The sequence below is a fragment of the Triturus cristatus genome, chromosome 7, assembly GCF_964204655.1.
Source record: "Triturus cristatus chromosome 7, aTriCri1.1, whole genome shotgun sequence".
Taxonomy (NCBI): Eukaryota; Metazoa; Chordata; class Amphibia; order Caudata; family Salamandridae; genus Triturus; species Triturus cristatus.
The window spans coordinates 132,121,943-132,136,657 of NC_140590.1; the positions used below are offsets into that span (position 1 = coordinate 132,121,943).

Genomic DNA, 14,715 nt, shown 5'->3' on the forward strand with positions numbered 1-14,715 from the left:
ATGCATTTATTCCACTTATGACGGTGTGTCAAACTTTTGAAAAACTCAAATGCTCCTTTTGCAATTGAAGTTTGAGTGTTGAGTCTCAAATTCTGCAGAATTACAAGTTGTTACAGCCTAGAATGGAATGATCCGACTCTGTCAGGGTCCGGGCGATCCCACCACACCTGTCTGCAGACCTCCACTGAGGTCCTGACTCACAGGTTGGAGAAACGTGCACTCTCTTCTGACGTCACAAGACCTCTAACAGTTGTGGAAGAAGTTATAGTGTTCGTCTAAAATATTAAACTGGAGAAAGCATAAAACACTTGCTTCCAAGAGCCTTTATCGCCGATATCTGTTGTCTACCGTTTACAAGGGCATGTGTCCAATTCTTGGCCCTCACTCCAACATTCCTAGCCTCCCTCCACCCAGAGTATTCACTCTCTCTATAGTACATCACCGCAAGCAACCACCACCCAGTATGCCCACTGTGCAGTGTACCTCGGGCATGGCATTCCCTCCCAGCCCTGCATACTCTCCGTTTTTCCCACCCTCTGCACAGACACAGGTGTTCTGCATTACTGCCCCATGCATCATATGCCATGTCCCTAATACTGCATTCCCTCAGCCATGTCCTAAATGCATATTAAACATGCACACCATCCCACTACCCTGCATTCCTACGGTCTGCCACATACACACCCAGGCGCTGACATCACAAACTCTTGCAGCCCTCTTCACAGCGGTAAAGCAGCTTTCACATGAATGATACCGCTGTTACCCAAACCGTATCAATCCAGTCTAATGGAATGTGCGTGTTGAACCAGCATTTCAACGCTGCAGGCGCCGTGGAGTCCAAGAACACGGCTAGAAGCTCATCCGCATTGGCCATCCAAGCCAACAACCGCGCACTTAAAGGCAACTCATTACAGCTCATCTTTTCTGAGCCTCCACATACTTGAACTCCCATTGAGGACGCGCCTTGCAGCTATCTACTCCATAGAGCCGCGCTACAAAAGTGCTTCAGTTTATTCATACATGTTAAGAGCTGACTCCAAGCATACATACCCACCCTGCCCCGCATAATCTCACCCCAACCCCACTCCCTCTTACTCGGACTGCTAGTCCCGCAGGCGCCCTGCTGCAGCAGCACCGGGACCAGCAGCGGCAGAAGCGCCATGGGATAGGGGGTGCTTCGGCTGCGCCTCGGGGATTGTGGCTCCAGCAGTGGTCGAAGTGGGGAAAAAAAAGTAGGGGAACTGTGGGCGGAGACTCAGGGGGCGGGAATAACCCAAGGATTGGATTAGTGGGCGGAGTCGGAGGTGTGGCTAGAAATAGCAAAACATACCAATTTTTGAACGTTTGGCATTTCACTGACCAGTTACAGCTTATAACGTTATTTAATTCAAAGAATCAATAAACATGTTTATTTGAGGTTTAATATATAAGTTGTTTATATTTAATTCATTTACAATGTGGGACATGTTTCCAATCACAGAATATTCCAAATACGCTTATAAGTGGAATCATAAGCCATTTGTCTCCGAGCCATGCAGTTTCTTTCATCTGTACTTCTCCTCCCTTTTTCTAACCATTTCTGAACATAAAATTCAGGTTTAAATTCTATGACAGGTGGCCCCACGATATTTATGAACATTGTAGAAGACAGACGATTGATTGATATTCTGTTCCGCAGTGCTGGTATCAAATACATGCAACCTGCTACAAAGGTTTTGTAATTCTCCCTCACCGTATAAGATGTCTACTGGATCTGGCCAATAAACTGGTTGTAGGAGTTTCATTCTATGTACTAACTCTTTGTATTCTATTTCATCATTGTTTGTGGTTGTGCATCTAGAAACATTTGATGCATTAGACATTGTCATCCTTTTTCGCAGGTTATTTGTTAAGCTCCTAAAGAACTGTGCCCTATTGATGCTAACACAGCCTTTGTTCTGTTGCAGTCCTACACCAGCAAACTGCATCCGTTCAGCAGCATCTAATGCAGTTGTAGCAAACAAAGGGCCCAGGTGCATCAGCCATTGATTCAAACACTAAAATCTGCATTGGTATTGAACGATCTGCCTCATATATGGTCATATCACGCCGCTGCAGCCTTCTGGATAGGTCACCCAATTCTGTGAGAGCATCATATAAAATGCCCATATTTTCAACAAACACCAGGGAGGTTAATAAACGGTTTAAACCAGCATATTTCCTCTGCTCAATGTCACTCCTCATTGAGTCTTCGGAAGATTCCATGAAATGTTTACTAAGTGTTTTGTAGTTATTCCAAACAGCTCTCACAGATCTTTCACTTGAGGACACCCAACGTACATCTAGCACCTTTCCAATTGCCAGAAGTCTTACTTCTACCTCCAGAGCACATTCCCCAAGCTCTCTCTGATTTTTCGGAGAGGCATGGTAGGTGGTATATAGTTTATCAAAAAAAATTTGAGCTGATTAATGCCTGCGACTTCTTTACAAACATCACCCACAGCAAGCTCCTGTGGTTAGCACAGTGCCATACACTCAACTGTGGATATTTCAGTTTCAGAAGCGTTGCCACACCGGATTTCCTACCTATCATATTGGAAGATCCATCTGTTACAAGCTGAACCAAATGACTTTTTAAATACTCATCAGTAAAACCGTGTCTCTCTAAGCATGCAAGTAAGGTATCTAAGATTAGATCTGCTGCTGTGCTTGGCAACTCAACAAGGTCCGTGGCTCATTGTGTTTATCAATACATGCTCTTACACAGATAATTAGTGTGGTCAATTTACTATTTGTGAGCTTAGGGACATATTTATGGGAATGGTGGCGCAGGGCAGCACAGCAAGTTACTTTGCTGCGCTGCCCTGCATCACAGGGAAAGGGCGGGAATGTGCCGTATTTATCCAATATGGTGCATTCCGGTCTTTTCCCCCTGCACTGGCGCCATTTCGACAGCCTAGCTTCAACGCAGGCACACTTGCCCCATGGTGCAAGGGTGCCTCCTTTGCATGCAGGATTGTTTTTGTGCAGGAAGGGGCACCTTCCTGTACAAAAACAATCTTGAGAGGCTTTTTAATCTTTCTATGTGGGCTGCAGAATAAAGCACAGTTTGAAAGAGGAAAAAGCAAGGAGAAATAAAGATATTTCTCCTAGTTATGCCTCCTCTGGGGCAGCGCAAGATTTTGCCGCATTCCCAGGATTACAAGTCCTTGTAAATCTATGAATGCGTCAAAAACCATGGGGGTTGTGTGGGAGACTTTTATTATTGCAGGAAAACTACTGCGTGGCAAAGCCACTGCTGCTCTAGGGTGTGCTGCTTTGTAGACCTGCCCGCATGACTGGTGGTGAACCTGGGTATGAATTGTGGTGGACAGGGCTTCAAGTTTATCCAACTGGCCACCGGTAGGGTTCACCTGCTGGTGCTAAGAGACCAGGGCTTCTAAGGTCTAGTGGGGCCTTCTAAAGTCTATCATGGGTGCTCCCTCAGGAGTGGTCTGATGGACAAGGCATGAAGGCTGAACCAGGTTCCCCAGTTCCAAATTTGGTAGCTCTGGCCATAATGCCACATCCTATCCCCACCGAACACCCTTCTGCCCCACTGAGTGAAACTCGCACTGTCTTCACCTACAACCCAATTCTGCCCCATTATAAGCACCTGGATGTGACTCATTTCAAATTATGCAGTGCCTGAAAAAAAAGTAACAACATTCTGGGAAAAGCAAATACTCGTAGGGAATGCAGGATTATGTAAAGCATGCAAAATATAAGCAGGAACGACATGTTACCTTAACGCTTTTACTCTCGTTCAGAAATCAATGAGTATTTTTTGTCTCAAACATTGAGGACATGAATATAGGGCTCCTCCTGTACACATGTGTTAAGCAGGGCTCAGAGACAAAGGAACTCATCAAGAGAATCTGATCTGACTCACGGAAACCCACAAGGGCTCCTTCTTATCCACAAATTGTGCACTCTTGATTGTCAGTGCCAGGATGCCTGTTAGGTGAGAGTGCGCTTTACAAGTGAGATAAATAAATAAATAATTCTTATTCATGGAAGCCAGCTAGCTGCTCAAACATAGTATAGCACATATGTATTCAAGTGTCCTGCAAAGAAGAATGAGTGCGAGTAAGTAAATGTGGGTGTGAATGATTGAGTGCCTGAATGTAACTGAGCATGAGTGAAAGAGTGTATGTCGATGAAAGTGAGAGAAAGTGAGTGAGAAGGAGTCACGTAGAGTAAGTGAAACTGTAAGTTAGAATGAGGTAATCAGAGTAGGAAAAAGTGGTGAGACTGAGTGAGTGAGAATGTGATACCAAATGTTGAAGAGTGAGTGCAAGTGAGCAATTTTGAGTAAAAGGGAAAGTGAATGAGAATGAATAATGGAGGTAGTGAGCCTGAGTGAGATAACGTGAGCAAGCAGGACAAAACACAGGCCTTGGCAAAGTGGAGGTAAATATTTACTTATGGGAGGAACATATTTTGCATCTTGAAAAAAAATGTGGTCAACTCCTGGGGATGTTGTCTTGGCACAGTAATGGCTTTGGAGAGAATTTGTGTAAAAATGGGGTGTTGAAAATAAAATGCAGTATTTGACCCTATAGTTTTTTTTCCAAAATTATCTTGGGAGTAGCAACACCCAGACTGCAAATCCTCCGGGCCCTCCTTTATCTCTTCTTAGTCTTACAAGGCCCAGTAAATCGCACTCTTTTCCAAATCTTTCTAAATATTATCACTCTCAAAAACTGTTTTTTCTATGTAATTTTCCTTTGATGGGAAGAGGAGGTTTCTGAGGTGGTAGTATCAGGCAAGTGACACTACTTGGGCTCCCTCTGTTCGAGCCTTCATGGAGGATCCCTCTTCATTGCTACCTCCACCTGACCCCAGACTCCGCAACGCACTCCCTTACAGGCTTGATTATCCACTACTCCTCTCCAGTGCACCTTACCTCACAGCTGACCTTGGGCCCCAGCCCCATATCAGGCACCATCGGGTTCCACTTTCATTTTTCCCAGTAAAAACATTAGTAAAATCACCTTCAAACTTAAAACATTGAATATAGCAGTAAATATAATTAGCACACACTTTAAAGTATGTTCCACGGTAGCCCTTATGACCCGACTGCTAATTAAATAAACAAAAACAGAAAGGCCATGACAAGGCCGGCTTTAGCGCTGATGCGAAAGTCTTTTTTGGCGCCACACCAATAATCACTGCCATACGCCACAAGTGCTCCTCATCTCCCCATAGCCCCTCCCCCTCATGACCTCCTCCTCGGATTCCCTCACTGCCACCCTCCACCAGTGCCCCTCATTTCGCTGTAGCCCCTCCCCCTCATGACCTTCTCCTCAGAATCCCTCACTACCATCCTCCAGCAGTGCCCCTCATCTCTCCCTAGCTCCCTCCCCCCCCCCCATGACCTCTTCCTCGGATTCCCTCACTGCCACCCTCCAACAGTGCCCCTCATCGCTCCATAGCCACTCCCACTACCTCCTCCTCGGATTCCCTCACTGCCACCCTCCAACAGTGCCCCTCATCTTTACGTAGCCCCTCTCTCATATGCATTTCATTTGTTGTGTAGCGCTACTCATATCAGTGTAGTGTGTGTCAGTACTTTAGACCATGCACACATTATACAGAGACAACGAATCATACAAGTATGTAAATCAGCCTACATGGAATGTCACATAAGCCAATGAGGATTACAAGGTGTATGAATCACATGTCATCCATACTGGTGGGCAGTTATTTTAAGAGGGTTTGGTCTGGAGAAGCACAAACTCAGGATTTAAAGAGTACTCAAGTGGTTAGGGGTTGGCTTTACTGATAAAAATGTATATCTGCCCAAAGATACTCATTTTAGCAACATTAGAATAATGAAAGACTGGGGAAGTTCTAACTATATCACAAAACAAAAAACGCGAAGTTCTAACTATATCATTCAGGTTTGCATACAGCTCTTTGATGACAGTTCATTGGTCACTGTCCTATGTTAGCATTGTAACTTCTGAACTGCAAGTAACACAAGGATCTCTGTCACAATGACAGTAACCCACTGAGCTTCCACATAAAATACAGTTCATCTGCACTTAACTACTAACAGAGAAATGATTGCTCTCCAGCAGGATCATTAATCCCCAGCGTTATCTGGGCATTTTTTTATTGTCCTATTGTTGTCCTGCATCAGCCATGATAATGATAAACACGGATTAAATGAAGCACACACAAAGTACATGTCCTGCTGCGCCTGTGCAGAATTTAAAAAGAAAAACAAATAGTGACACATTCTCCTACCTACTCCACTAGTCAATCTTAGTGTCGCAGCCTGAAGTGATCAGCAGCTGCAGGGGTTGGGAAAGGTGAATCAAAATAAACAAACTTCTTTTCTCCTGCGCTGCATAGAAAAAGAATATCCACGCAGCAGGACAGTCGGCAAAGGTTACCGCGCACAAAAAGAAAGGATTTGTCGCCTTTCGCCATGCCCCTGTTGGAGATGAAGGGGTGAAAAAATAAACAAAGCCTTGTTAACATGTAAATGGTCTTTGAAAGACCTGTGAAGTACTCAGGTGCGATCATCTCTGAAACTGTCTGTGTGTGCGCGCCCGGGCTTTGAAGCACTTTGAGCCCCATGGCGTTTCGCGCCTGCCTTCAAGCCTTACTAGAACCGGGCCTGAATTAGGGCAGTCCCGGGACGCTTTTTTTAAATCAAGAAGTAGGGGAACGGACTAGCATAATTTTTAAAAGTAGGGGCACGCCGTGCCCTTCCGTTCCCCCCCACTTCTAACACTGGGCTCCAGACACAAGTTGATTGCAAGGGGACTTCTCAGGCTGTACCAAAAAAGTGGAAACACCGGGCCGTAGGGGTACCGAGTCAAACTGTGGTGCACTTGTGGGTGCTCTAGTGCCTTTTGTGCTTGCCACTGTGGGGAGGGTCTTCCTCTTCAGTCTGCCACGAACAAGCCAGCTACCTCCGTCTGGGTGAGCTGCGCATCTCGTTGCGCGCGGCTGCCATTATTTAGCATATAAATACATTTCTTAAAAGCACGGACAACGGGAGGTAGGGCAGGAGTAAATTAGGCACCACGGACAACGGGAGGGCGCAGGAGGGAAGGTGGGGGTAAAGTAGGCACCACGAACAACTGGAGGGAGGGAGGGGTAAAGAAGGTACCACGGTGTCGTTGGAATGCTCTCCCACGACACCTTAGAGCATGGGTACTCACAAACTTTCTCTCGGGGGCCAAATTTACAGTGTGGTTTGTGGCCGAGGGCCGCACCGGTGGGGGCGGGGTCAGAGGGGGAGGGGCGGGGCTAAAGCAAAAAAAATTATGACCATGAGGTTGAACACAGGTCCCTGCAGCAGACGCCTTCGTCCACTGAGCCACCAGACCCAGCATACACAGATCTCTCTCTCTCCCTCCGTCTCCCTCCCTCCCTGTCTCCCTCTGTCACCCTCCTCCCTCTGTCACCCTCCCTCTGTCGCCCTCCCTCTCTGTCCCCCTCCCTCTGTCCCCCTCCCTCTGTCCCCCTCCATCTCTGTCCCCCTCCCTCTCTGTCCCCCTCCCTCCGTCTCCCTCCCTCCCTCTCTGTCCCCCTCCCTCCGTCTCCCTCCCTCCCTCTCTGTCCCCCTCCCTCCGTCTCCCTCCCTCCCTCCGTCTCCCTCCCTCCCTCCGTCTCCCTCCCTCCCTCCGTCTCCCTCCCTCCATCCCTCCGTCTCCCTCCCTCCATCCCTCCGTCTCCCTCCCTCCGTCTCCCTCCCTCCCTCCCTCCGTCTCCCTCCCTCCCTCCGTCTCCCTCCGTCTCCCTCCGTCTCCCTCCCTCCCTCCGTCTCCCTCCCTCCCTCCGTCTCCCTCCCTCCCTCTGTCTCCCTCCCTCTGTCTCCCTCCCTCCCTCCCTCCCCCCCCTCCCACTCCCTCCCTCTGTCCGTCTCCCTCCCTGTCTCTCTCCCTCCATCTCCCTCCCTCCATCTCCCTCCCTCCATCTCCCTCCCTCCGTCTCCCTCCCTCCGTCTCCCTCCCTCCGTCTCCCTCCCTCCGTCTCCCTCCCTCCGTCTCCCTCCCTCCGTCTCCCTCCCTCCGTCTCCCTCTCCGTCTCCCTCCCTCTCCCTCTGTCTCCCTCCGTCTACCTCCCTCCCCGTCTCCCTCCGTCTACCTCCCTCCCCGTCTCCCTCCGTCTCCCTCCCTCTCTCTCTCTCCCTCTCTCTCCCTCTCTCCCTCCATCTCCCTCCTTCCGCCCCCTCCATCTCCATCCCTCCGTCTCTCTCTCCCTGTCTCTCTCCCTGTCTCTCTCCCTGTCTCCCTCCCTCTATCTCTCCCTGTCTCTCTCCCTGTCTCTCTCCCTGTCTCTCTCCCTGTCTCTCTCCCTGTCTCTCTCCCTGTCTCTCTCCCTGTCTCTCTCCCTGTCTCTCTCCCTGTCTCTCTCCCTGTCTCTCTCCCTGTCTCTCTCCCTGTCTCTGTCTCCGTCACCCTCTGTCATCTCACCCGTGTGTGTGTCAACCCTCAGCCTGGGCTGAGACAGCTTCCCAGCGCGCACACACAGCCGCCCTGAGACAGCTTCCCAGCACTCACACACAGCGCACCAGAGTACTTCAAAGGTCTTCAAAAGACCATTTACATGTTAATAAAGCGTTGTTGTATTTCACCTCTTAGGCCCCTGCATCTCCACTTTGACAATCACTGGAATCCCCTGGCCCCCACAGAGCAGAGTCTCAGAGTCCGGGCTGCTGCAACCGGCAGTGTCTACACTATTTAAGGAAGGCTTGCCGGGCCGCTGGCGGCCCGCAGGCCGTACTATGAGTAACCCTGCCTTAGAGACACCACAGATCACCTGACCATTAGGAAGGCACTAAAAAAATGGTTATTCACGCTTAAAAGACCTTTACTCCAACCCAGTTCAATCTAAGGATGGACATCCTATAATAGCGCCAGGACACCGTCGGGTAACAGTCGCGCTCTACAAGTTTCAATAACATAACACAACGGGAGGGAGGGTGCAGGAGGAAAGGTGGGGTAGAAGGCACCACGGACAACGGGAGAGAGGGCGGGGGTGTAAAGAAGGCACAGAAAACGACAGGGAGGGGGTAACGAAGGCATAGACATGGGGGGTGTAAAAAAGGCACAGACAATGGGAGGGAGAGCAGGGTTGTAAAGAAGGCCCCACAGACTGAATGTAAGCACTAAGAATCTCAATAAAGAAAACTCTGCTTACAAGACTGAATAACACATACCGTGTAACAACCAAAGTAAAAGGGCCAGTCGCCATGGGAGGTTACAAACGAAGACAAGGCGGTGCTAAGGAGGGACTAACAATCCCTATTTATGAATCAAAAGCCAGCATTTACGAATGACAATGAGACAAGCCAATGGCAAATATGGCGGAGAGTGGGCGGGTCTTCTATTCCATACTCCACTACAACAAGTCTCCCAGAGCAGCGCATGCGCACTGATTCTAGGCTCGACCTAAAAAGGAAGCATTATTTGTATCGCCTTGCACCATATATTCACTTTCCTTGCACTGAGCACTTTACATTCTAATTTGACAAATACATTAACTTTGGTCAGATTAAATTATTCGTAAATGAATTTCCCAAAAGTTAAGTTCATATCGGTCATTGTTTCTTTTTGTTCATAATTTGTGCTATATGGTTTATTAAGTACACCACACTTATCTGAATTATTTCTCTAAAGACGCGTTTTTGTAGTTGTAGGCCTAGGTGCCACAAGGGGCAGCACCTGAGAGTTTCATTTTAGGAGGACAGGGATCTTCCAATAACATGTTCACTACACATTTTAAGGACAAAACATATTTAAGGAAATTCCCTCCACATACACACTAGCACACATTCTAACCTACCCACCCCCAAGCTAGTAAGTCCGAGTTTAATGAGGACATGGGAACCACAAAGATTGTACTGTCGCCTGGACAGCCAAGACTGCCTGCCGCCTGGACGGCCAAGACTGCCTGCCGCCTGGACGGCCAAGACTGCCTGCCGCCTGGACGGCCAAGACTGTCTGCCGCCTGGACCGCCAAGAATGTCTGCCAAGATTGTATGTAGAATCATATTTGAAAGTATTGGTGATGTCAAACCCTTTTGGGGTCTAATCAAGGAGTCATTTTGATGGATCTTTAAATGAGCAAGGTGAATATGTGGGAACTGACCTGTATGCATGGGAGAAGGTGCACGTGTTTAGGCATGAAAGAGGCAACGGAATAAAATGGTTCACCTAATTTGTACTGGAACAGGCAATACTCGTCCAGTAAAACAGATGGCTCAAATACACCAACCCAGCACTGGAAAAGTAACAAAGAAAATGGCAGAGACTGTACTGTGACGCTGGAAAACCAATATGGCTATTTAGACCGTGACAAGGACACAATCACAGGAACATGGCTAAACCGCAAGTATAAAACAAAGTACGCTCACATGATAACTGAGCTAATACCTACTGACCACACTCACACACATGTAGGCATGCAAACAGTTTGGAGGTAGCAAGACTTCAACCCACCTACGAATACCCTGGCAATGGGAAAACCCACTAGAAGCTGCCTGTATACCGAGGAGAGAAAAGCAATGACATTCACACAGTAAAGAGAACACTACAGCCACAGGTATGCTGGAAGGTCTGAAGCCACTACCCCCACATCCTTAAAGAGACTACATTGAAGGGGAAGATCAAAAGACTATTCTAGAGGAAAGGTACAAGACAGGGATGATAAATGAGTAGAGCTTGAAAAGTAGGAATGGGCCTAGAACATAAACACACCTTCACGAAAGAAGCTACTATACTGCAGCAACTTTAAATGGCTACACATGAACTTAAAATATGTCTCACCTTGCAGGGACATGTATATGAATGAGGTGACACATCTGGCAAAGTTCTCTATTAGTTGGACAGTAAGGACACTACGAGTAGAGCCATAGCAAAGATAGTTGACGACTCTGGGGTAAAGGGGTTGGGGTGGTTGGAATCGCGGAGTCTTCGCTTATTATTATGGCAATGATATGGGATGGCTCCTCACCTCATGGAGAAAGGGAAAGACCTTAGGTGGGGGATCTGCTGCTCCCTGCACTTACTCAAATTGAAGCAAGAGATTTTTGAAACGCACTTAACCGAAGAAGAAATTGCAGAGCCGCTGTGTCTACTAAGCAAGATGAGGAAAGCCAGACCCCAAGGAGCCAACTGTAGAGTTTATCAAGAGGCAAGCCTCCCTCTTAGCCCCTCATTTTGTGGCATTCTTCAATGAGGTGGCCCAACATGGCACAGTCCCTTATGATCTCAGTGAGGCTCTGATATCAGGTGTGTTGAAGCCAAGCCTGCCCACAGAGCACTGTGTTTCATCCAGACCCATTTCCTTGATTAATACTTAGGTTATGTTAAAATTATTTGTAAAGCGGTTTCATGGCGCTAGTGGAGGGGATACAGCAGAGGTGTGGTGACAGGGGCTTACTCGTATGCCTGAGAGAATAGAAGGGTTTTAAGGAGAGTTCTGAATCGGGAATATGAGGTTACTGACCTGAGCTCAGTAGGAAGGTAATTCCAGAGTTGAGGGGCCAAGAGAGAAAATCTGAGGCCACAGTGTTTTTTTAGCTTGAAGGAAGGGACGACGAGCAGATTCAAGTGTGAGGAGCGAAGTGCACGTGAGGAAGTATAGCGGAGTATCAAGGATGAAATAAAGGCCGGGCCTTGACCGGCCAGGGCTTTAAAAATAGTGCAACCCAATTTGAATGCGCAGCGGTTTGCAACCGGAAGCCAATGGAGGCTCTTTATCAGGGGGCGGACATGTTGGTGTCTAGGTTGGTGGAAGATGAGCCTAGCTGCTTGGTTCTGGACCAATTGTAGGCGGCGAAGCTGGTAGGCCGGGTGCAAACATAGAGTGAATTGGCGTAGTCAATACGGGAGATGACCAAAGCCAGAAGAACCAAAGTGAGGGCCACGGTGGTAAGAAATCGAGAGATCTTTCGGATTCTGCATAAGTGGAAGAAGCAGGATGATACGACTGCGCCAATTTGGGCTTTCATGGACAGATCTTTACTTATGACGACCTCTAGGCTTTTCACAGAGTCAGCTGATTGAGGAGGGTTGCCTAAGAGAGGGGGCCAGAAGTTGGAGTTCCAGGGGTTGGAGATACCGCCAGTCAGAACTAGCTCCGTCTTGTCAGGATTAAGTTTCAGTTGACTGGCGTTCATCCAATTACTGATGAGGTACAAGGTGGACTGAAAATTTGAGACAGAAGTGGTAGAGGAGTCGATTTTAAACACTAATTGGTCGTCAGCGTAATTAAAGGTGGCAACCTCACAGTTACTTATGTTACTTTACTTATGTAAAAATATTAGCCAAAGCTCTGCAAACAGACTTGCCCAAGCAATTACACCTCTGATCTCTGATACCTAGAGATCAGACATCTTAATGCCAGGCATGGGCACACAACATTGCATAAGACATGATCAAATAGGACTGGAACAAGGCCACAAACTTATAGGATAACATTCCTTGAAGTTAATAAATTCCGAAAAGGCGTTTGACTCACTCAGATTGGAATTCCTATGGAAAATGCTAGAAACGATCAGTTTCGGAAGATTTTTTTCCTGCTCTGTTTTTGCTTTGTATCAGGAGCCCTGTATCTGAGTGAGGGCACATGTCTCTGTCTGAACCCGGATTAATTGGGAGGGGAACTAGACAAGGCTGCTCGTTATCGCTTCTGCTCCTTAGTTTGGAAATTGAGCTGCCCATGGTCTGGATTCGTGGAGTTAGGTTGGTACAGGGGTTTCAGTGTGGAGAGGAACTGGCAGACAGGGCACACTATATGCCTATGACATTGCTTGTCTTCCGCTACGCCAGTTGTATGGGGAAAATAATAATTCAAATGTTGCTTCTTTATCGGGAAGCAATTGGCGTGGCTGCTAACTTGCTAACTGGGACAATTCTGCCAACTTCCTAGGTTGTGATGTAGATTTGGTGAGAAAATGAGCGCCACAATTGAATTTACCACGCCACGGTTTCAAAATGTGGGCGTTACATTGCCTTAGAACCGACACTGCGCTTGTAGCTTAATTTGGTTCCTCTTATCACAGATCATATGTACAACCTTGATCGAGTGGCACGTTTTAAGGTGGCGGCCCAGCACAGATTTCTATATACTACCAAAACTTACACACACATCATACCGGATCAGTCTTGGATACTGGCAGGTTTATGACTCACAATTTTCTTTGGGAAGGGAAAACACCTCATCTGTTGGGGAAAATATGTATAATCTATATATTAAGGTGATTTGGGAATAGGTGATATTTGGTTATATTGTTAGGCCTCTCAGTTACTAGTTATTAACAAGTGGCTCTCTTATGAGAAAGAGATGGCCCAACAACTCGAAGTGAACCTCAATAATTCAAAGGGTGATCACTCTAAGCACTACTTATGAGATGCTTACACACTAGTACTTTACTGGGTATGGAATGCCTTTTTGCGAAGAGGGACACTGAACGACATTGGATGTCACACAGGGCCCCAACTATGGAAGGATCTTTAGAGGTAATAAACTTAAATGCAATAACAGAAAAACTTTCATATCAGAAGAGGGGCTACCAAAGCAAATATGACCAGATTTGGGGGTCATGGTGGGAACATTTTGGCCTCTACACTATACGTAATACATGCAAGAATTTGGGTTATTACTTGTGAAAGAAATGGGTCCTTCACAAGTAACAATTCCACCTTCTCCTTTTACTAAAAACCAAGTATCCGTTCTTAGCACTGGGCTCTCTCAGGGTAGCGAGGCAGAGCAGTCCAAAGCCTCCTCTAGGCAGGTGGTGTGAGCTGGTACTCTGCAGGTACACAAGAAAGAACCGAAAAATCATTGTCCAAACAGTGCTTTTACTTAAAGGAAAGGTACTTATTATGCACACACTACTCAATAGTGCAAACACACACACACAGGTGGAAATACCTAATGTAAAACCTTTTTAACAGTTCCTACCCCTAGGAACTCCCAAGCCATAAAACCGCAATACGTCTACTAGACACAATATAATGTAGCAATCAAACCTCAGATATATTGGCTTGGTCAGGGTACCACCATGTTAACAAAATATGAAAGATACATAATAAACCAATGCAACACCATTAACACCTCTCAGGATGGTACCATGTTACAATAACATTCATTAATATATATAATTCACTTTTGACTTTGACACTGTCAATAATGCATTTCAATATTCAATGAACGGAGTACATGAGTCTTTTTTTCTTATTATACCCTTGCCTCAAGGGAGCCTTACAACCCAATAATAAAGGACCTTGAACCCTAGAACCATCCAACTAAAAATCCCAGCCCCAGGAGTGCTTGACATCAGGGAAAACCTTTCCAGGGACGATCAGTTTGATCCACTGGGAGACACAGGGTGCCTTTCCTAGAAACTGAAGGGTATTGGTGGGGGGTCTGCTGCTCTCCTGGCAGCCCCAGGACACGTTATAACTGATTGGCTGTGCCCTCAACCTTTCGGAGGCACCACAGAAATAAATATGCAAAATACGTAATAGGCCCCAGAGGATTCTTGGCAGTTCGCGCTGGACTGTTCCCATGAGGCACAGGGTCAAGACTGATTTTCATATGGCTGGGTTCAAACTGGAATGGCATGGTGAGCAAAAAAACAATGGATTTAGGCCCAGATCTCTGTACTGGGGTGAATTTATGTATGACATTGTTCTGCATTCTATCCATCACCTGTTGTTTTTG

At 47.0% G+C, this 14,715-nt stretch overlaps 1 protein-coding gene across 1 annotated transcript in view; it reads right to left on the reverse strand.

Annotated features, from left to right (window-relative positions):
- The window catches only part of ETFB (electron transfer flavoprotein subunit beta), a 394,856-nt gene that overhangs the window by 325,129 nt on the left and 55,012 nt on the right, over positions 1–14,715 (reverse strand). The window lies entirely within an intron of this gene.